Below are 24,864 nucleotides of genomic sequence, written 5' to 3'. Positions count from 1 at the left end.
TCATAGGTCTGTATCTATAGGTATGTCCATGTGATATGTTGTGTGCACGTAGTTCCACCCAAAGGGGATGTCTATACATTACATGTCATTCAGTGTTAGGCCATGATCCTGGCACCAGTTGTCCATTTCAGTGAGGCCTGTCTGTAGGATGTGTGTGTCAGCTGGTGTAATGACTATGGCGCTTAGTTTGCAGTCATCTGGGAACTTTGTCATCCACAACTCGCACATGTTTGCTTTCACATCTGAGAAATAAATGCCAAACAAGGGGTGCTAGGACAGAGGCCTGTGGGATACCACATGTGACCGGCATTGAGTCTGACATGGCTCCTGCAATATCGATATTATGGATTCTGTATGTCAACCAGTGTGCAACCCATCATGTGACATATGTAGTAACATGCAAGCTAATGAGCTTGTCTATGATGTCTGAGTGGAGTACTGTGTTGAAGGCCTTAGGCAAGTCCAGGTAGGCTGTATGGACTGCGTTGCCCTCATCAATGGCTGTAGTGACTGTTTTGAAAGGTCAACCAGGTTCAAAAGGCAGGATCAGCCCATCACAAAGGCAAACTGGCTGGGAATAAGTGTGTACAGGTACCCAATATCGCTGTATATGCGTCCCATACTGAATCATTCCATAGCTTTGCAGACCAGGCTGGTTAAGCTTATGGGGCGGTAGTTCCCAGGGTCAGTAGAGGTGCCTCCTTAGTGGAGTGGGACCACTGTTGCTGTATGCCATTGTTCAGGTACATATCCCGTAGTATGGCCAAGGTTAAATATCAGTCTAATATGCGGTTGTATGTCCTCTTGGAGTCCACGTAGCACACATCTAGGGATACCATCAGGTCACATTGATCCTGTGTGTTCTGCTTTGCTGAGGGCGGCCCTCACCTGGACTTGTGAGATGATAGGGAGGTTACATTCAGCTGTGATAAGTATTTCTAAGTGTGGGGGAGAAGGAGGGGGGATACGTGCACTGAACCTGTCTGCCAGAATGTTGCCAATATCTGTGTGTTCGGTGAATGTTAAGTAGGTGTGTAGTAACTCAGAGCATATCTGAGGCATTTGGTCCATATGTGTAACATAACTGAAGAAGGCCTTGTGGTTATCTATAGTGTTCATGGCCATTTCCCTCCCAGAGTAGGCCGTGGATGTTGTTATGAGAGACCGTAGCTTATTACCTGTCCTGACCACAGATGTCTTCCCTTTATGTGAATCTGCTCTGTCCTGCAGTAGCCTCCTGCTATCGTTATACAATCTGCTTTTGGCTGGGGTCCACAGACAGGATGCCTAACCTTTGTGCATAGGGTCTGGGTTAGAAATGTGTGTGCATGTTCCATGCATTCTTTGGGATGTCCATGGGAAGCATTCACAAAGGGGTCAGCAGTGTGGGTTGTGGGTTCCACTGGCCCAGTGGGCTGCATGGGTACCATGTCAGTCCTAACAAGTGAATATCTGTCTAATCACATATATATCAAAGTAGTCTACTGTGCTGGTGGTGGTGGTGGGATATGTGTATCCAGGCCGAGTAATTTGTGTCCAGATCACACTAGTGGATGGCGTTCCACATACAGTACCTTGGTATGAACCCCCAGAGTGAGGTTGTGCATTGGACCTGTCTCAGTGTGCTGACCGATGGGGCATGCTACTATGTTGCATGGAATGTGGCAGGTATTGTTGCACAGGTGTTGGCTGAGCACTGATATCTGGCCATGTACTTGTGTATCCACCAAGAGACACACACATGCTACATATGGGAGTAGTAGTATATCACTACAATTGAGTATCATGTATAGTATGTGTGCCATATATTGCTGACATAGTCTGCTGATATCCTGTTTGTGTTCTCTTCCAGGAACATAGCGCTTCAGCGAAATCCTGCCTACTCTGCAGCAGAAGATGAGGAGATACACCAGAGCCTGGTGCGGGATTATGACATACTGTTTTTCCGCACCAGCCAGAATCAGCAGGAGAGGGCTGCACTGTGGCAAGACCTTGTCTGTAGGGTAAATGACATTGGCACGCATAATGGGACATATGAGCAGGTACGACATCACTGCGGTGATTTAATCAGAAATGTCCATCAGCGTGCATCGGATATCCACAGGCAACAGGTCGCCACAGGAGGTGGGGTGGCCACACATCCCCCCCTCACCAGACTGGAGGGGCTACTCCTAAGTGTTGTGGCTCCAGCCCCAGAATGTCAACAGCAACACACCTGCATCATGATGGAGGCTGGATCCACACAGCAACACGACATGGAGCGTGCAGGTAATATGCCATATGTACACTTGACTGTTCTGTACACTGTTAGTTTATGCATGTGTAGGGTGTGTCCATGGTATGTAGCTGTCAACATAGTATGTAATTGTGCAGGTGTGATATTGCCAATATCAGCAGCTGACATGTGAAAGGCAACTGGTGTACTACTGCACTGTATCATATGCAGTATCAATGGCACAGTTGTGCCCACTGACATTAATCTCCTCATTTCTGCAGGTCCCTCCGGTGTTACAGCAAGGCAGCCCATCCATGCTGGTAAGTGTGTTTTAACAATACCTATAATAGTCCTGATAGTGCTAGTAATACTAGTGTAACTCAATAGTGCTCTGTGTGTATACTGCGGGGTGTGCATGTGTGCATGTGTGCCTGTGTCCACGTGTGCATGTGTGCCTGTGTCCATGTGTGCATGTGTGTATGTGTGCCTGTGTCCACGTGTGCACGTGTGCATGTGTGCATGAGTGCCAGTGTCCATGTGTGCATATGTGCATGTGTGCATTAGTGCATCACTGGTAACATTGTGTAGACATTGTAAACTGTGTTTCCTGTCTTCCTCCCACAGGTTCTGGTGCTGCTCTGGTGTCCTGCAGCAGGGAACCTGAATCTGGTGCCACAGGTACTGATAATGATGATATCTGTGCATTGGCACAGGAAGGTGTGTCAGGGTCCGTCATTGGTCAGCCAATTGACCGTACACAGCTGTCAACCGCATCATTGCTCACAGTCGTCCTGCCAGTGCATCCTATGTCACCATTGTCCATAGGTGATGGACAGGATACAGTGGGCATTGACCAGGGTAATGTGGTATCTGTGGCACATGCTTCCCCACACAGCAGCCATGGGCAGGGTCCTGCGATGGTACCACACAGACAGTTGCCCATGGGTTCTCGTGGGAGCATCCGTGGGCATACTGCCTCTGACAGACGTGCCCAAATAGGTCTGTCAACCTCAGCTATGTTTCGGGCTGTCATGCAGGCACAGTCGCATATGGAAAGGTACACCAGACAGGGTCTGAGGGAGCTGAGAGCATGTCGCACAGCCATGACTGACAGTATGCGTGACATCGCGGATGCTATCCGTAATTTCTCTGATGTCATAGACAGACATTGTGGGGACATATTACAGCAGTTCCACAAACACATGTCCATGAGCCAGGGCAATGGTGGACGGTTGCAGCGTCGACGTGGCCGTATGCCAGCAACAGCAGCAGCTGGCAGTCGGCACGGATGACAACAGGCCTGCGGATGCCCCCATAGTGCCAGCAGCAGCCCCAGCAATGCTGGGTCTGTGCTGTCATCGGAACGCCCCAGGAGACCACGTGCACGTGGCTCTGGACGTGTCCAGTCAACACACTCCCGCTTCTGATGACAGTACCCAGTATGGCTTAGTACCGGATACAGTCCGTAGCACCCCTGCCAGGCACAGGTACTTTGTCCGTGCCCGCAGACACTGATCTGTATGACCTGCCAGGTGCAGTCTGTGGCTGTCCACAAACTTCAGTATATGTCAGCCATGAGGTGGAACTGTGTGCATGCATACACACATGTGAATGTTAACACCTAGAGCTACCACATACATGCACACGTTGCACCAACAGTGCCCCACCCTGTACTGCTGTCCCTCACCAACACACATACACACACATGTCAATTGGTGGTATCAGTGGCATACTCAGGCATACCTAATCCACACCCTGTGCATATGATGAAACTGTGCCACCTCCTGCAATCTTCAACATCAGTACAGGAACAGGTAAACACGTTGCTGATGCACAGGGGACTACATAGAAGTGTATTACTAGTATCATGTTGGTAACAGTACAGTGTGCTGATATGACTGTGTGTATATCCCAGCATGCCTGATGCAGTAACTGTATGACTGTCCTGAATTGTTATCTACACCCATAGTAAGTACCATAGTGTAACAACTGCACATTATTGCATACCGGTGGTAAGGATGTCAACAGATAGCCACATACATAGGTAGCACAGGGGGGAAGCTAATGCAAGTAGTGATACGCAATGATGGACATGTACAGTAATGGTGGCAAGTTGCCCACAATGACTATGCAATGTGGATGTTTGTGCATGTTGATATGTGTGCAGTACCAATGTAATACAAATCACAATTAACTATGACATAATATCAGTTCTACCATGGACATCTGAGCTGTACATTCCTGGGTACATGTTGATAGTGCCTACATATTTACACTGTTGCCTACTGTAAGTGTTACCCCTTCTTTGTTGTACAATGGACATGTTGATAGTGCCTACATATTTGCACTGTTACCTACTGTAAGTGTTACCCCTTCTTTGTTGTACAATGGACTACTGCCAGCCCTGCTTACTGTAGCTTTGTTTGCATGCATGTTCGCTTGGGGTTCCCTGGAACATTGCTTCCACCTGCAATGCAGAGTTACAGTGCTTCTGTGGACTCCTAGTGACATCTGCATAGCGTACTATACGTATGCCAAGTTTCCACATGACAGAACGTCATTGTCTGTCCTGTTCGCATGTACGTTGCCTGTGACACATTGCACATGACTTACCTGGCATTTACCCATGTGTGCAGTCATATATGCCAGTGCTATGAAATCAGTAGCAGTACACCCACACATACACACCTTCAGTATGTTGTTCCCCATTGGCCCTATGTGTTGGTAATTACCATGGCAATCACACTACTATGGTAGCATGTGCAAAGGTAACCTGTGAATCACCTCTATGGTCCAGTTGTGGTTTATGTGAGTCGTGGCAATGTCACAGCTGCCACATGTATGCAGTCAACCCTCTCCCTGGCCAGGAACGTACAACACATGTGTGGGATGCCACCACATAGCCAATCTGGGGACTGAGCACTCTGAACCCAGTACTGCCATACTCTGTCAGGTGGCGTGACATATTACAGTGACTACAATACCAGTCTGACATAGACCTGCACTGACAGCAATCTGAACACACTGGGGCATACTTGGAGACTCAGAATAGCATCCTGCCGAGCATCACACATCTCCGCAGCTGGCACACAGGCATACGTTATGTCGGAACAGAGCACATGCCACACATGGCACACACATCCCGTGTGCCACACACTCACAGCCTGTAGGGCTACACAACACACCTGCTACAGATGTGTCAGGTACCTCTCTTGGCCGCTGCAGTGGGGTCCCGCTCAACAGGCTGTACATGGTGAAGGTCACAGTGATATGCCTGTGGGGCACTATGGTCCACCACAAAACACATGCATACAGGTCAGTCAGAGGCATGGACACATATGACTCGGTCATTGACCATGCCACTATGGATGACCTAAGACATACCTCCCTGGACTACATGATAGGGAACATAGAGGGGATCTCTCTGCATGTGGCACGGGCCAGTATGAGCCTGATCTTGGTTGCCATCATACCCTCACCAGGTATGCTACCATAATATGTAGGATGGGTGTTCTATGTCTACATTCTGCTCAATCTCCAGTGTCATTCATAGGGTATCCAATGGCTCTCAACGTGTGCTTACATGCTAGGGAAGCCACAATGATTTGTGAGGGGCAGCTTGCACGTGACACCCACGGGCCATTGTATATTGGCAAAGCCCCTTGATACACAAATAGTGCCTTTTGCTGCAAGACACGGATTATATAGCCACCTCCGCGGGTATCACACAGGATAGGACACTAACAGTGATGTTACATAACACCAGCAGTGTACACCATAAGATGCATGCACTGGACACTGTCCTCAGCACAGAGAACTGCAATATCTGTGCAGTACCAGATTCCTTATTCACGGCTCACAGGTGTAACCCATCACTGCCAGGTTATACCTCATACGATGCCTGTCGTCCCCTACACATGTAACACACATGGACAGGAGGGTGGTATCCCAAGGCACCACAGATACACACACCTCCAGGTTGTTGGCACAGCACAAAGCATCAGGGCCTATCCATGAGCAGCTAACAGTGTGTTGGACTGCCTTCTGGTTCATAGCCTGGCACACACAACCCTCCCATACACAGGAAACCCACCTACCCTCCCTAACAACATTGGCAATATGACAGTCTCAAGAAATGTCTTTATATGGCTGGACTGCATCCAGCCAAACACTGTGCGTGAGCATTACTGTAGCTACAACACACTAGCTGAAAGGTTCCCAGCATGTGGTCACTGAATTGCAGTGGAATAACATGTTACCACTCCCACAACAGGTGGGAACATGCAGCACCTGTTCATCGACTACATGTAGACTATATGGCCCAGACCAGATGTGTATCCCCTGCTGTAGGTATTATACCATATACAACCCACACTGTATAGACACGTACCACGTGTGGCCCCTGCACAGTAAGACACAGTCATATTGTTATGCATTGCGGATACCATTTATCCACTTGAGGCACGTGTCAGACATGGTAACTACTGAAGGTCACAGGTATATATGTGTATGTGTCACACACATACATCATGTGTGCATTGCCATTGCTGGTTTAGGCAATGGCATGCATTGTTATGCACAACAACACACACATGGTCATATTGTGTGACACAACCACACATGGCAGTTGTGGGTTTCCAAAACATACCTATCTGTGCTCTGACAGTGGTAACAGACCCAGTAGTGGAGCGCACTATTGGCATTACTGGCCAAGTAGCCCTGTTTGGCTGTACTGATAGTGTGGTGACATCCCCTGTGTTTACTGGGGGAATATGCAGCATCTGGTGTATTGTAGTATTTGCCAAAAGGATTGGTTCTCTCACACTTGCAATTACACACACCCTACTACCCCCCCCACACACACACTTGCCGGATTCATACCCCTACCTAACTATGTCACGACATGTGAGAGAGACACATTAGCGAAGCGCACTATTCGGATTACTAGGCAGTTCCTCTTCTCCGGCTGTACTTATAGGGTGCTGACATCATCAGTGTTTGGAAAGGGTAATGTGCATCATGTAGTGTGATCTCCTGATGGCCAAAAAGCACATATCTTTCATACAGAATTGCACACACACAAACCTCCCACATCCAAACACACACACTGGCCATTTGCAGGTTTTAAACCCCTACCTAACTATGTTATGACACTTGAGAGAGACGCATTAGCAGAGTGTGTTATTCAGATTACTGGGAGGTGTCCCTTCTCCAGCTTTACTTATAGGGTGCTGACATCATCAGTGTTTGGAAAAGGTAATGTGCATCATGTAGTGTGATCTCCTGATTGCTAACAAGAAGATGTTTTTCATACGAATTGCACACACACAAACTCCCCTCATCTAAGCACACACACTTGCCATTTGCAGGTTTCCAACCCCTACCTAACTATGTTATGACACTTATGACAGACGGATTAGCAGAGTGCACTATTCTCATTACTGAGAGGTTTCCCTTCTCCTGCTGTACTTATAGGGTGCTGACATCATCAGTGCTTAGAAAGGGGAATGTGCATCCTGTAGACTGTTTTCCCAGTTGCCAAAAGGGGCAATTTCCTCACACAGACTTGCACACACAATAACCCCCCTCCACACACACTGGGCAGTTGCAGGATTCATACCCCTACCTAACTATGTTATGACACTCGTGACAGACACATTAGCAAAGCTCACTATTCGCATTACTGGAAGGTTTCCCTTCTCCTGCTGTACTTATAGGGTGCTGACATCATCAGTGCTTAGAAAGGGGAATGTGCATCCTGTAGACTGTTTTCCCAGTTGCCAAAAGGGACATTTCCCTCACACAGACTTGCACACATACTAACTCCTCTCCACACACACTGGGCAGTTGCAGGATTCAAACCTCTACCTAACCATGTTATGACACTCGTGACAGATGCATTAGCAGAGCGCACTATTCGCATTACATTCCTGGGAGGTTTCCCTTCTCCTGCTGTACTTATAGGGTGCTGACATCATCAGTGCTTAGAAAGGGGAATGTGCATCCTGTAGAGTGTTTTCCCAGTTGCCAAAAGGGACATTTCTCTCACACAGACTTGCACACACACTACCCACCCTCCACACACACTGGGCAGTTGCAGGATTCAAACCCCTATCTAACTATGTTATGACACTCGTGACAGACACATTAGTAAAGCACGCTATTCGCATTACTGGAAGGTTTCCCTTCTCCTGCTTTACTTATAGGGTGCTGACATCATCAGTGCTTAGAAAGGGGAATGTGCATCCTGTAGACTGTTTTCCCAGTTGCCAAAAGTGACATTTCCCTCACACAGACTTGCACACACACTAACCCCCCTCCACACACACTGGGCAGTTGCAGGATTTAAACCCCTACCTAACCATGTTATGACACTCGTGACAGACGCATTAGCAGAGCGCACTATTCGCATTACATTACTGGGAGGTTTCCCTTCTCCTGCTGTACTTATAGGGTGCTGACATCATCAGTGCTTAGAAAGGGGAATGTGCATCCTGTAGAGTGTTTTCCCAGTTGTCAAAAGGGACACTTCCTTCACACACATCAACCCCACTCACCCACACACACACACACACACACACACACTGAGCATTTGCATGGTTCAAACTCCTACCTAACCATATTATGGCACTTGAGGGAGACGCATTAGCAGAGTGTGCTATCCGAATTACTGGGCATCTGTTCTGCACCTGCAGTATTTATAGGGTGCTGACATCTTTATTTCTACAGAGGTATGTACATCTAGTACTACCTGTCAGGTGGGGGATAGCATATATATGCATTTGCAGCCACCTACTTCAGGGTCAGGTATGCACATCGCACTGGCAGGTTATGTTCTATACCATGCTTCATGACCACAGGACCTGTAACACACAACACAACCAGTCCAGAACACCACTCCCACATCCAGGACACACACTTTGCTTCCCTGGGAACAGTGCCAGGATATTCAGGTGTTCAAATACACCATTCCAGTTGTTAACATCAGGTACAGGCATATTGTGTGTGGGAACTACTCAGGCCTCTACAACTTTACCCTACAGCCACTACAATTTGTGGGTCCGTGTGCTATGGCAGAACCACTCACCACAGCCACATGGGGGAATACATATTGCACCTGTCCATCTGCAACATGGGTACTCACTGTTCCACACCAGAGGTAGACCACCATTGTTGATATCTGACCATACCCACCTTTCCCTGGACATCCATATCCCATCCCCATCCCCAGGCAAGGTTGTCACTGCAAACAAACTGTATTTAGCACAAGCAGACTCTACACTTGTGAAGACTGGGGTAGACGACTTCAAAGGACCCGTGCTGGGGGACTATACTGGCCACTCTGCATAATCCTTGACAATTGCATTCTATGAGCATGTGTAAGGTTTGCAGTGATCATGCTATCCCACATATACCCATGACTGCTCGACAACAATACTCCTGTCAGGTGCACACCAGCCATATATGAGCCATCCAACAGACAGAGTGAGCTAATACATTGCAGAGCTGTAGCCCACAGAGGGCGGACATCTGTGAACAGTACCGGCACGACACTTCAATCCCACATAATCATCACAACACAGTGTTGACAGTGGAATTGTCCAGACAGTGCAGATAGGGCTCCCTTCAGTCTGTTATTGATGCCCACTTACTGTTAGAGGTCCACAGCAACCCTCTTCCAGCACACACCAACAACATGCATATGGCTTAGCACATTCAAACCCTGGGATCTCCACTGTGCCCCTGCTTGACTGAGGCACAGCTCACTAGCCTCACACGTTGCCTTATGTGACCTACTTTACAGTGGCAGAGTAGCCTACTATACTGGGGATGCAGATGCCAAGCACACTCTGGCTAAGCTGTCATTCCCTAGTGCAAACAGCCTAGTATTGACCTCTACACCCATATGTTTAATTGTCAGATGCACAATATGTGTTGCTGTTAGACTGTTTGCAGGTCTTTATTGCCATAGCATTCCCTGTTCCTATGAATAACTTGTGTATCTGTGGAAGATGTTTGAATATGAGGGCGATCCACTATATCACTTATGTCTCTGTAGTCATTTACTGTGTGCACTGGGCAGATTGCTGTGTTGTGGTTGGTTCCTGGAATGACATGTACAAATACCAGATATGTGTGGCCAACTGCTAAATGGAGATATGGCCTAAGAGTGTAAGCATGCCCAGTTCAGCCTTTCCATGGCATGTTGTCTGACATATGCCTCATTTATCAAAGTGTGTGAGCATGCCCAGTGTGAGCTTTCCATATGTTGAACTCTGCAGTCCACCACATATTTGGGTGGGTGTGAACTTCAACAATATCACAAGTTTATGGTTGTGTGTTGGGTGTCATGTTGTGTACTTACTGGCCAACTGCTTTGTGTCCGGCACAACAGGGATTATACTGTGCCTTCTGGGATTGCATGGGATACTTTGCATACAGTTGTCAACATCCTTTCATAATGACCTAACACTGTAGTACCGTATAGTGTACTGGTTCAGTACTTTCACTGTGGTGGACAGTATCCTGGGCTTTAGTCCTATCACTGCTTGACATCTTCATAGTGAGCACAACAGACTGTGTAGGGGCCAGTTGTGCACATATGACCATGTTGCATTATGTTCAGATATGGACTACCTACACCAGGCTTGTCCAACATTGGTAGTGTATTCCACAACATAGGTGGACATTGGCAAACACTAGCGATGTTCCCTAGGCCAGTTCTGATGCTAGTCACAGAGTGTGTTTGTCCTTCGACACACATTGTAGCTGGAGTTTGCCATGACATATGTCATGGTTAGTATACTGTGCCTCCATCTACCTCTGACATAACAGTGATACCCAGAGTAAACCTATCATCTCCCATCCACTCATCAGGATTCCTCTTGAGGGGTGTCGATAGGTGACTCTCTGGCTAACCTGTACTGGGAGTTTACTCAAGAGTGGGGGTGGCTTCTGTGTTATGGTTCATTCAGTACAGCTTGTCCTATGTATGTCAGTGCTGGGGTTCAGGTCTCTCATGTGCATAGCTCACTGCCATTCAGATTGTACAAGGTGCAGCATGTTCATTGATTCCAGCTTGGACATGGCTTCATACATCAGGCACAGCTTGCCTCTGGGTGGGCAGTATGGCAGTGTGTGGAGCTGCAGTTTGTTTAATCAGGCAACACATGGCATCTGTTCATGCTCTTTGCTACTCCTGGTGAGGTACTGTTGTGGACTTTACAGTTGATGGAGGTGTCTGCTGAGGTACATCCCACAGGGGCTATTGTAATTGACGCTGATGTTGGATGACTGCAGAGCCACAGTGACCTCCCCTTATCTAGATCTGACAACCTTCATGATTGGGTGGGTATATGGTATGTTTCTGCGAACACTACAGCCACATGTTTTTCCAATGCAGGATATCTATCACCTTGTGTCCCCAGATCTCTCATTACATGTTAGGTACATCATGGGTTAACACCTGTGTGGTAATTGGTGGGCACTTACTGTATATCCACGGTGGTTGTCTATGCACATTTCTGCAATTAGCTTGCTGACATGGCTATGGCTCCAGTTGTCTGTTCCTATGTGGCCCTTTTGCAGGTTGCTTGTGTCAGCTGGGGGTCAGATATGGTGGGCAGTTTGTACTCCTCTGCATACATGTTCAGTCACAGTCCTTCCATGTTGGCCTGTACCTATGGGACATATATACAGAACGTGGGAGGTCCCAGGACCAAGCCTTGTGGGATGCCACTCATATCTGCTTTGTAGTCTGACATGGATGCAGCATGTCTGACCATGTCAGTTCTGTCCTTGGTCTGGTTTGCAACCCCTCTACTGACATAGGGGTTTATATTTAAGCTGGTGAACATATCCATACTGAATTCGTAGGGTATTGTCTGGAAGCATTTGCACGGTCCAGCCATGCTGTGTGGACCACATTGCCCTCATCGATGACCTTAATGACTGTTTCAAATAGGTCAAACATGTTTAGGGGCAGGATCTGCACTTACGACAGCCACACTGGGTAGGGTCTGGTGTCAGTAGGTCCCTGATAGCTTTATGTCTGCGGTACATGCTGATCCTTTCCATAGCTGTGCAGACCAAGCTTGTCAGGATCCTGGGGTGGTAGTTTGCAGTATCCATTCAGGCAACACCTTTGTTGTGAGGGACCACTGTTGTTGTACACTGCTCTTTGGGTACATATCCTGTGGTAAGGCTGACATTGGGCAGTAGTGTGATTTGGCATTCCATTCTTCTTGGAGTCCATGTTGGCCTCAGCCCAGCACACCATCTCATACCTTTGCTGCTGTGTGTTTTGCTTTGTAGATGATGGCTGTTACCTCAGCATCTGCAATGTCAGGGGGCCAGCAGTCTGCTGGGATAGATATTTTGCATTCTGGGGGGGGGGGTTGCACGGCACCTGTCAGGTTGTATGTTGGCAATATGTGTGTGTGTTTGGTATGTTGTTTGTAATACCTGTGTGATTCGGAGCATATCTGTGAATTCCCAACATAGTTCCTACCATCAGTTGAGTAAGCCTTGTGATTATCCTTAGTGTCCTGTACAATTTGTATCTTCATTGGTTCATAGGTTCATACTAGGCTATCATTGTACTAGATTATGGGTCTGATAAGGGAACAGTACAGGGGCACAGTGACCTCTGTTGATGTAGATGTGAATCCTTTCATGATACGGTGTCCAATATAGACAGTCTTCCTAGCCACATTGGCATTGTAAGTGTCACATGACAGGTTACTGTCAACTTGTGTCCCTAGGTCCCTGATTACTCCTTGCATACATAATGGTTTACCACCTATGTGGTAATTTGTGAGTACCTTGTTTGGTATTTGGTGGGACATTCATACTGTCCAGTGTCTTCAGGATGTCTGGGTGGGGTTCCTGTGTGTGAGAGTGTGGTCTGTCGCATGCTACAGACTATACAGCAGTTTTGAGTACAGTTAGGTGAACGTGTGTGGTCTCCCCTGCTTTGTGCATTGCCAGTTACCTGGCCGTATGGGTGTCTGTGCTGCATATGGATACTCCCCCTCCTTTGATGTTTTGGTCCAGGTGTTGGGGCCATAACGCATGATATGTGGTATAACCGGGTAGTGCTGGTGTGTTGTCATTAGGCTTGCAGCAGGCTTCTGTCACTGCACAGACATCGATGTTCTCCATACTGGGAAGTGCCTCAGGAGCATGCATATTGCAGTTTACACATCTGGCATTGGTCAGCATTACCCTTATGTTTCTTACCACTTATGTTTTCTAGGGTGGTGGGTTAGTCTTTTTGGCCTTGCCTACATACGGCTCTATTGAGGTGGCAAAGGCCTTATCCAGTATCCAGACGCCCAGGGGTAACAGGTTCAAGCCATCCCTGGAACAGCAGCATGGCTTGTCAAGAATGACATCTCAAGCAGACAGACATTAGACCCTCTTGGACTGACAGCTGTAATTGTGCCACCTATTAAAGCTGATCATTCTGTGTTTGTACTGTGGCATCATTCTTGGTGGGGGTTGGATGCTGCAAACGGCCAGTATCATACCGGCGTGGAGTACATACTCAGAGAGCTCATCCATGTCTCTTTTCATGTAGTCCAGGGAGATACATCTCAGGTCATTCACACCAGCATGGACAATGAGTGCATCATATTTCTGCTTGCTTTGGGGTGACCTGCGTACTTGTGTTGTGTGGCATATTGTGGCAGCCTACAGGCAGCTTACTGTACCCTTTCCCTTGTTCAGTCTGGTGAGTGGGACAGCAGTGTGTCTGCCTATACAGACACCTATTACAACTGTATCAGGCATGTTGTTTCTCCTTCTGGCCTGTGACTGTTTGGCACACCAGCTTTGTGTACTATGTGTTGCATGTGCTATGTTTGGAGGTTGTGGTTGCTTGGGGTCTGCTTTGGAGGCCTCTGTTTGTGTAGTGTGTTTGTAAATAGGGCCTGTGGGAATGTTTTTCTGTGTTTATGTGTTTGGTTTACAGTTGTGATAGGTCTATGTGGGACTGGGTTTGTGGTGTATGCGGTTACCTTCTCCTCCTGACAAGTTTTGACAGTACTGAGTTGGGGGAGCTCAGCCTCTGGTTTGGATAAATGGTTGCATCTCTCACATATATTTGTATTTATTGGGGGGAGTTGAGGGTTGTCTGTGTACTTGGGGCAGGTGTAACATTGCCTCAGGATTCACAGATTCTACCTATTGTGGCTGGCCTTAGTGGATTGTATGTGTGGACATATTTTATTGCCATACTACTGATCAGTGATTACTTCCCTTTTTATGTTTGCTCTATCATGTAGTAGCTTCCTCATTCTCTTGCATGGTTTGGTAATGGCTGGAGTCCAGCATGCCAGATGCCTGTGTGTATGGCATTGTGTCTTGTTGTTATTTGTGATTGCATAATCCAAGCATGCCTGGCTGTGTTCATGGAATGCCCGTATAACATGTTCTGCGGTGTGTCCCAGCAAGAAACTTTGGTGTAGGCAACAGTGTACACCTTCCATTTCTTGACTTTCCCATGCTTATGTTGTGGCACTCCTCTTTCCATGATATGTGTCTGACATATGTCATGTAACACTGACCTCCAATGAACTGCATTTCTTTCTGCCATTCCCCCCTGTGATGTCACCTATCTCCTACTCTGTTCCTCCCCTTATGTAACTCTTACACTACTCAGAATGTGCTCATTTGCTATGTGACAGTGGAATTCAGTATCCTAACACTCATTTGCATCAGATTGCCTATTAATGCTTAGTTACATGTCTTAGACTCAGCTTCCCCCTTTAGCAACCACTAAACGGTGGCCATGTTGTTTTTGATCTGCTGGTCCCTGAATTGTAAATCCATGTATTGCATAAAACCCACATTTGTGGGTTTATAGCCTTCATTTTTATGTTTTATATCGCGCAGCCCATTTGCGCAGGGCTGCGCAGCGTTTAAACACCTATTTATTTCTCATATTTGCTTCGGGGTACCTTGCCAATGGCCACATATTTGGCCATTGGCATGCTGCCTGACACATATGCACCCTTTATTTGGAGCTGACATGGCTCCATTGTGATTTTTGAAGAAATGTACTCAGTTGTCAACTGAGTACATTTCTGCCGCTAAAACGGCTCTTACATGGGCTGTTTTCTGCTTCGTGGATCGTTACTCTACCTCATTTGCATGCCTTTCAGCTGCAAGTGAGGTATTTAGCATATCCATGCCCAGTCCGTGTAAGAGACGTTTTAGCTGGTCTCTTACACGGAGTTTCGGGCTGTTCCTGGATTGCAAGGCTTGCATGGAGTCTTACACGTCTCTTACACTCTGTGCAACCTTCGTGAATCCTGCCCATGGGTTGACACAATGTATGACATGTGTCCCGACAGGGGGAGAGTGGGCAGTGTGTAGGGGTGTATTCATATCCCACCTGCATCCACCTGCGCCCACAGTAAGGATGAGTGCTGTAGAGTAGTGGCAAGTGGCGGAACTATGGGTATGCGATTATGGGGCTAGGCGTGCAGGTGTTGGCTGGCAGACATGTATTAGCACCGCCCCGTGGGTGTAAATAATATTCCGATGTGGGTATAGTAGAAGCCCATACATCCCAAACTGTAAGAGCACATCTACTGGACAGTCCGTAAACCATTGGGGGAACACAAAGGGACCATATTATTGAACTGTCCCCAGTTACCAGAGGCGTCCGTGATTATGAATCAGAATCTTAACACAGTTCCGACTAAACCATCCTAGAACTAGTGATATTAGGAGGAAAGGTGGCGGAATACACATAATGAATAATGACAACATGTAAGAGTCATAAACAGCATGCACCTCAGACAATGTGTATGAATACATATGTGCTCTGTGTCCGTCAGTGTGTCAGGTTAATAGCACCAACCTTCTAAATGTGTCCCTGAGGTCATTATGTAGTGTCCCTGATTCAGTGTTTATTCTTCCTCATTCGTATGAGAGGTCTGATAGTAAGAGAAAGCACATGTTCCACTGACTACCTTAGAAAGTTGATAGAATAATAGGTTTGGGGTTACCACCTGTCCACCATTGTGAGGGACACTCCCCTTTGGCCAGTTGTGTCCTGCATAATAACTGTAATTACGGCAAATGTCCTGTGATTTAGGGCAAAGACTACTATATTTTCTGTAGTAGTAGCATAAAACAATTATGTTCCTCTGAAACACCTAAATGTTATAGGTAACAGTATAAGCAACTATAATGCAACAAGAGTAACCTTTTATTTAGGCAAAACAGTGACGTACTCCCCTTTCTACTGTCTGTGGGTGTGTTGTCCTGCAAAGTCTGACATCTCTAAATACAGGTCCTATAGGGTTGCCACCTTTCCAAATGGCCAGAGTGGGACATGTTCTTTACAAATGTCAGACATTCCAGGGCTAAACATGCCTACAGCCATGCATAGTACAGGATTACACTTATTTTCACCTATAAAAGCTTAATCTAGTTGCATTTGAATTGCTTATGCTACTTCACATAACATATAGAAGTGTCATATATAAAATAACTGTTGTATGCAATTATTAATGAAAAGTAGAATATAATAATGTCCTGTAATCTGGACATGTGCTGTGTCTTGATTATTTTCGCAGTGTCCCTCGCAAAGTGGGACAGGTGGTAACCCTAAAATCCTACCTTGGCCAATTGAGAAGGTGGCAAACCTATAATAGGTATGCGGTAGCATGACCCGTCCGACGGATGTGGCTACCACAACCCAACTACTTGTTTGTAATGCAGGGTCTCACTTCCTATGTATCAGCCAGACAGGAGGAGAGTGTATGCAGAACACACAAATACGATTAATTCACTGGACAGGCCACTGATTCTGTACAGTCGAACGCCATGCCGTCGCCTAATGAGCAGCCATTCCCGATACTGTAGCCATGTAGTCCGATGTGATAGGCATTACAAAGTGGGAGCAGATTGTAAGAGGAACACACAATTATGAATGATTCACCAGACAGGACGCTAGTTCCATGCAGTCGAATGCCATGCAGTCACCTAATGGGCAGCCATTCCCGATACTGTAGTCAGGAGTGGCCTTATGTCAACTAGTGCTCTAGGCAGAGGGCACAATGGCATCCCCCACCACATTACCCAGTGCCCCATCCCTGGTCTACCTACACCAAGTAAATACTGGTAAAGTGCCCCCACTAAAGCGGTGCCCTAGGTGGCCACTTAGTTAGCCTATGCCTAAGGCCGGCTATGACTGTAGTCATGTAGTCCAATGTGATAGGCATCACAACGTATGCCTAAGAGGAACACACGAATATGAATGATTCACCGGACAGGCCGCTGATTCCATACAGTCGAACGCCATGCCGTCGCCTAATAGGCAGCTGTTCCCGATACTGTATTCATGTATTCCAATGTAATAGGCATCACAAGGTAGGAGCTCATTGTATGAGGTACACACAAATATGATTGTGTCACTGGACAGGCCGATGATTCCATACAGTCGAATGCGATGCTGTCGCCTAATGGGTGGCCAGTCCCGATACTGGAGTCATGTAGTACGATGTAATAGGCATCACAAGGTAATATTGTGGTCCTTGCTCACACCCAGGGGTGTGAGTGATAGATGCAAGCACCAATGCCAGTGCATTAGCAAGTGTGGGATCGAGCAGTTGTAAGCGTGTTTGGCTACCAGTATGCGAGTATTGCATTGGTTAAGCAATGTAGAAGCTAATCGAGCATAAGAGGCTGTAACCAGAGGATATCATACAGCACAGTCATTCAACAGTATAGGAATGTATCCCATCATGTAGATGTACATGTGAGAGTTTATGTCCAGCATATAGGTACATACATATATAGAGATGTATCAGGGACATACCATGTGGCAACAAAGCATTGCAATTGAATGAAATGGGAAACACCAGCGATGCCTGTATTATGTAGTGGTGTTGCTCTATGTGATCACAAGGCTCCCTCAGACAGACATGTGTCAGTCATACACGCAAATAGTTATACATTGGCTGTATACCTCACTCTGTGCATGTAATGTACATTAACACAACAGTACCTGTCCAATCATTATGTGTGAACAGTACTCCTGCAATGTGCTGTGCGCCACATCATCATCATGATAAAGGTAAATGGGGTAACCATAGAGGGACCGGCAGTGTTTTGTGTACAATGGGATCATCCTTCTCACATGTACCTGGACCATGTAAGAGTGATGTGCATACCAGGACCGTGCACCTGAGGGACAGTGGTGAGGATAACAGTAGTATGTTATGATGCATATTACAAGGGTTTCATGTGTCCAGTGGGCACGTGTGTGTAATGGGCAGCTATGTATAGGGCAGATGGTGTCCTAGGAACCAAATGGCCTTAAGTGTCTGTAGGTGAGGGTCAGATGTTGGGGCAGGAGTGTAGGTATGGCCGTGGAGGATAGGTAGGAGCACAGAAATGACAGCATACAGGGTTGGTATATGACACATGTGGGGGGGATACACCCTGGATGGGGATGGGTCTTCAGCATTCAAAAGCCCATGGGAACAGTGGGACGGAGGTCCCCAGCCATGGGCAACTGCCACTGCACCTACACAGCTACAAAGGAGGCAGTGCTGGGGGCTGTCCAGGAGGGGCAGCATCACCCTGTAAATGTGACACTCCACCCTTGAACTTGTGTATCTGGCTTCCTAACCCCTTAGGGAGCCACCAACGCAACATGTCTGGGACTGCACGACAGAGGATATGTACCTGTCTGGTCCCGCTCCCAAAGGGAACATGCTCCATCCTCAGTGGTGGTACCACCAGAAGGAGGTGCAGAGTCAACAGAGGTTGACATTATTGACTTGGCCCCAGATGTGCTAGTGCTTGGTGCCATGGTCAGCTGAAGTGGGACAGGAGATCTGCTGGGACCTACCAACCCATTCAGCTTATGGTGTTGCGTTTTAAACCCACATATGGCTTAATGATAGACAACAGCATACAGTATTACCTACGACAGTATGCATAGATATCACCAGCAACCTAACACAACTGATGGTATACATTTGCAGAGGGAGCGCAACACATGCATATATACCGCATGGCAACTGTACAATGTGTAGTAGACGTGTGACCGCAGCTATGAACAGTTGCTCATCATTGGCTTGTTACTGGCAATCCCACACAGTGTCAGTCATACCACTGTCTCATGTGACACATGTCCAGTCAGGGTTGCGATGGCAGTAACACATCCCTATCATTATGTACTATCTGCAATCCTCGCACCATGCTTCTGCTGTGCACAGAAGTGTGTTCAGTGTGTAACACAGGAAACAAATGGTTGCACGCACTGACCTGTTCACAGATGGCCGTACAGATTGGGTTCCTTCGTGAACAGAGTACTGTCATGTCTATATTTTAACATGCAGAATAGCCATTACCACACACATGTTAAACAGGCAGTAGTCTCAATGAGGCATAGCTACACTTACATGCTGTAGTGGTATGGCACATCACCCTTTTGTCATTAGGCTATTTCCCACTGTTGAAATTGATTGAGGTACATCCAGATATCATCTGCGATGCCATGTCAGAACATTACATCCAGGTACCACTCACAGCGACTGTCATGGCCAGATAATAACATGTTTCCCTAGATAGTTTACTGTGTTTATCATGCAGATGGCTATGGGAACACCATCACAGCTATACCACATGCAATCAGCTAGAGGAGGAATGCAATAGGTGCAGAGGCAATCACCTGACCATTTCCATCTGTTACAATACACATGCTGCTGCTGTGCAGGTGTACACCTTCACATCCACCAGAGAGTGTGTGTGCGGGACAGGCAATATACACCAGGGAAGGGCTTGGAGACGTAACCATAAGCATCATCTGCCACACGCTGAATAATACAGGGGCAAACCCCTGACTATGCATTACTATTACATGTGCATGACATTACTACATGTGCCACATGGGTGACATGTTGCAGTGCTGTAAGAACATGTGCATAGGTGAGTGAGTGCCATCTGCAACAGATATTGTAGACATACATTAGGTGTGGCACACATGTCAGTCCATGTAAACGGATGCCATTGTCACCACAACCACACTCTAATGGACACTCATTGACACCTTTGCCAGTGTGGCAAATACACAATGTAACTACTTAATTTGCCACACCACAGTAATGCACAGGACCACATGCACCACAGGGGATATCTGGAGGTTGTATGGTTCTAGGGCATGTGAAACTGCTTGACAACTGTTGGTATGCAATGAGGTTTATACTGGGAGTGACTGTGGTTGGGAGCATCACAACCCACATGCAGACACAGGGTGCCAGTACTGTCATGCAGGTATGCATTGCTCCATAGGTGTGTGGTGTTTGGCTGTGCAAGATGGCTGTACAAGGCTGGGTGAAGCATAATCCTTGCCATTGCATCACCCAACAATGGTGTGCAGTGCAGAGGTGTAGTGTCTGCAATGTCCCACACAGATGGGTACTGCATTATCTGGCCTGACATCCTGGTTACCAATGTGTAGGGCCATAGCTTTGCAATGCATGCCATGTCTGTGTTTGATAGTCCTTCACATGGACATTGTGTGGGATGTGCATGTCCGACTATACTGTACAGTGAATGTACAGGTGTACCTGGTTTGGCAGACACATGTAGTGTACACAGCCTGTTATACCCTGATATGCCAATACTAGCCTGGTGTGGCAAAACCTGCTTATAGTGAGCACGTCAGCCCTACACCTGCATGGATAGAATGGACAGGTATTCCTTGGTGTCAGTGGCATGGGTCCATACAGGACACATGTGTACAGCATCGTCTGGCCTTAGTGGATCACATATGATGGCACCACATATGTTGCAGCCATTCAGTGTGGAACATAGTGAAGGCACAATGTCAGCATACATGTGCCTATTGTACCACTGTACAGAGTGTCATGTCCTTTTCAGGTCACTGCAGTCACACCATGCCTGCTATCTGTCCTCAATGTGCATGTTACTAGCAACATAGTGGGATATCCTAGGCAAGGTTGTATGTGCATGGCACATGGGTGCGGGACATATACCGGGTACTAGTAGGGCTGCATACTTAGTTCACCAGCCCTTTTGCCAGATGTATGGGTATGGCTTGCTAAGACAGTGCCATGGCTGACTGACAGCTGTACTCCTCGTGAGGTGGCCAATGTATCATAAGACGGATACTATATAGGAAAACTACAAAACCCGCTCCCAAACATGTCCAATGGTAAGACAATCATGGCCACCTCTACAAAGGCTCTGCCAGTCAAACACACTTGCCATGTCCTGTATACAAACCCGTATCACACTGCAGCAACACACGTTTAGGGCACGTACTACAGCGAATACTACAAAGCACTGTACTTGTCTCACGCAGGCAGACACACACACACACACAGTTGACATGTCTAGGATTAGAACACTGACCTAACTACTTTACTACACTACAGCATTACGCAGTTACAGAATGTGCTGCCGAGATTACTGAGACACAGCACTCCCAGAGGTGTATTTGTAGATGGGTGACATCATCGGCCTTGATAACAGTGGATATAAGAAATGTATGGAGTGTGAGCAGTATAAAAGCATTACTCAGTTCTCAGGCAAATGGTGACACACACACATACGGCAAGTGTGGGACTAAAACACCGACCTAACTACTTTATTACACTACAGCATTACACAGTTACAGAACATGCTACGGAGATTACTAAAACGCAGCACTCCCAGAGGTGTATTTGTAGATGGGTGACATCATCGGCCTTGATAACGGTGGGCATAAGAAATGTATGGAGTTGTTGTTGTCTTTTGGCTTTTCCCGGTTAGGGGTCGCCACAGCAGAACTTAGGTCCTCTAATGATTCGCAGTATATTTTCACGAATGCCAGGGTGTAAGCTTGACATTAAACCTTTAATGAAGGCACGGCCATTTATACATGTCTTTCGAACGCCCACCCAACAGCGGGTAGGACATGCAGACTCCACACAAAAGGCACTCCTGCACTCATGTATGGAGTATGAGTAGTATAAAAGCATTACTCAGTTCTCAGGCAAATGGACACACACACACACACGGCAAGTGTGAGACTAGAACATCAACCTAACTACTTTATTACACTACAGCATTACGCAGTTATAGAACACGCTACCAAGATTACTGGCACACAGCACTCCCAGAGGCGTATTTGTAGATGGGTGACATCATCGGCCTTGCTACTGGTGGGTATAAGAAATGTATGGAGTGTGAGCAGTATAAAAGCATTACTCAGTCATCAGGCAAACGGGGACACACACACACACACACACATACATGGCAAGTGTGGGACTAGAACACTGACCTAACTATTTTATTACACTACAGCATTACGCAGTTAGAAAATGCGCTACCGAGATTACTGGGACACAGCACTCCCAGAGGTGTATTTGTAGATGGGTGACATCATCGGCCTTGATAATGGTGGGTATAAGAAATGTATGGAGTATCAGTGGTATAAAAGCATTATTCAGCCCTCAGGCAAACAGACACACACATAGCAAGTGTGGGACTAGAACACCGACCTAACTACTTTATTATCCTACAGTGTTATGCAGTTACAGAATGCGCTACCAAGATTACTGGGACACAGCACTACCAGAGGTGTATTTGCAGATGGGTGACATCATCTGCCTTGCTAACGGTGGGTATAAGAAATGTATGGAGTGTGAGCAGTATAAAAGCATTACTCAGTCCTCAGGCAAACAGGGACACCCACACGGCAATTGTGGGACTAGAACACCAACCTAACTACTTTATTACACTACAGAATTACACAGTTATGGAACGAGCTTCCAAGATTACTGGGGCACAGCACTCCCAGAGGTGTATTTGTAGATGGATGACATCATCGGCCTTGCAAACAGTGGGTATAAGAAATGTATGGAGTTGTTGTTGTCTTTTGGCTTTTCCCGGTTAGGGGTCGCCACAGCAGAACTTAGGTCCTCTAATGATTGGCAGTAAATTTTCACAAACGCCAAGGTGTCAGCTTGACGTTCAACCTTCAATGAAGGCATGACCATTTATACATGTCTTTCGAACGCCCACCCAACCGCGGGGAGGACATGCAGACTCCACACAAAAGACACTCCTGCATGGAGTATGAGCGGTATTAAAAGCATGACTCAGTCCTCAGGCAAACGGACACACACACACACACACACATATGGCAAGTGTGGGACTAGAACAATGACCTAACTACTTTATTACACTACAGTGTTACGCAGTTACAGAATGCGCTATCAAGATTACTGGGGAACAGCGCTATCAAGATTACTGGGGAACAGCACTCCCAGAGGTGTATTTGTAGATGGGTGACATCACCGGCCTTGCTAACAGTGGGTATAAGAAATGTATGGAGTGTGAGCAGTATAAAAGCATTACTCAGTCCTCAGGCAAACAGGGACACACACACACATGGCAAGTGTGGGACTAGAACACCAACCTAACTACTTTATTACACTACAGTATTACACAGTTACAGAACACGCTACTGAGATTACTGGAGCACAGCACTCCCAGAGGTGCATTTGTAGATGGGTGACATAATCGGCCTTGCAAACGGTGGGTATATGAAATGTATGGAATGTGGGCAATCTAAAAGCAATTTAGAGTCCACTGGCAAATGGGGACAGATATACACACACACATGCCAGTGGCGGGTATGGACACCTGCCTATTTACAGATTACTATTACAATACTACATTCTTATGAATTGCGCCACACAGACTACACATGTCAAGGCTGTCATTATGACCGTCTGGGAATGTGGACATTAGCAGAGATGCTGGCAGTTAAGATGTACATACCTGTGTACCTGTGTGTTTAAAGTAGGAATCCATCCTGACCTGGAGTATGCCCATCTGTGGAATGGATGACTACTACTACCACTATACAGGGTTACAATGGTCATGCCCGTACACAGAGGCACATAATCAGCACAAGGTGTCACTGGGCATGCTCACACACTTAGTAGCACAGGGCTGTTCAGAATGCACTATGTGTCCATCTACACAAGGATATACTGAGCATGCTCATAAACTTAGTAGCACAGGGGGCATGATCACACAGTAGCACAGGGCTGGTCAGAATGCAGTACTATGTGTCCATCTACACAAGGATATACTGGGCATGCTCATACTCCTAGTAGCACAGGGCCGACAGGGATGCACTCTGATGCTAAACATGGAGGGCCACAATGGCCATGCTATTACAGGTAGATGTAAAGAACACATTGTAGTGGGCTCTGGTGTTAGTAGTTGTCATTGTTAGCGGGAACGCTGCTCTACATATATTTGACACCAGTCTTTTACACAACATCAGCTGTCATTCTGGGATGACATGGCTGACAGTAGGCACGCCTTTGTCACATATCACATGCATCCATGATACAAGGGAGTGTGCATATTACCCAAGTTGCATCCACCCACACAGTGCCATTCCAAGGCAAATGTTCCAAACACAGGTTAACTCCCATACACCTATAGGACAACTGCATTGTTTTCATATGCTAACCAATGCTAGATGTGTAGCGTCCATATTCACAGCTGGTCACTGTAGATCCAACAATGGGGAGTACTGACATCTGTGCAGTGAGGAACACCTGGCTGATGTCTCTGTAGTGAACAATAGCGCTAAC

The sequence above is a fragment of the Protopterus annectens genome, chromosome 1.part1, assembly GCF_019279795.1.
Source record: "Protopterus annectens isolate FY-2018-M chromosome 1.part1, PAN1.0, whole genome shotgun sequence".
Taxonomy (NCBI): domain Eukaryota; kingdom Metazoa; phylum Chordata; order Ceratodontiformes; family Protopteridae; genus Protopterus; species Protopterus annectens.
Note: the sequence above shows the minus strand (reverse complement) of the source record.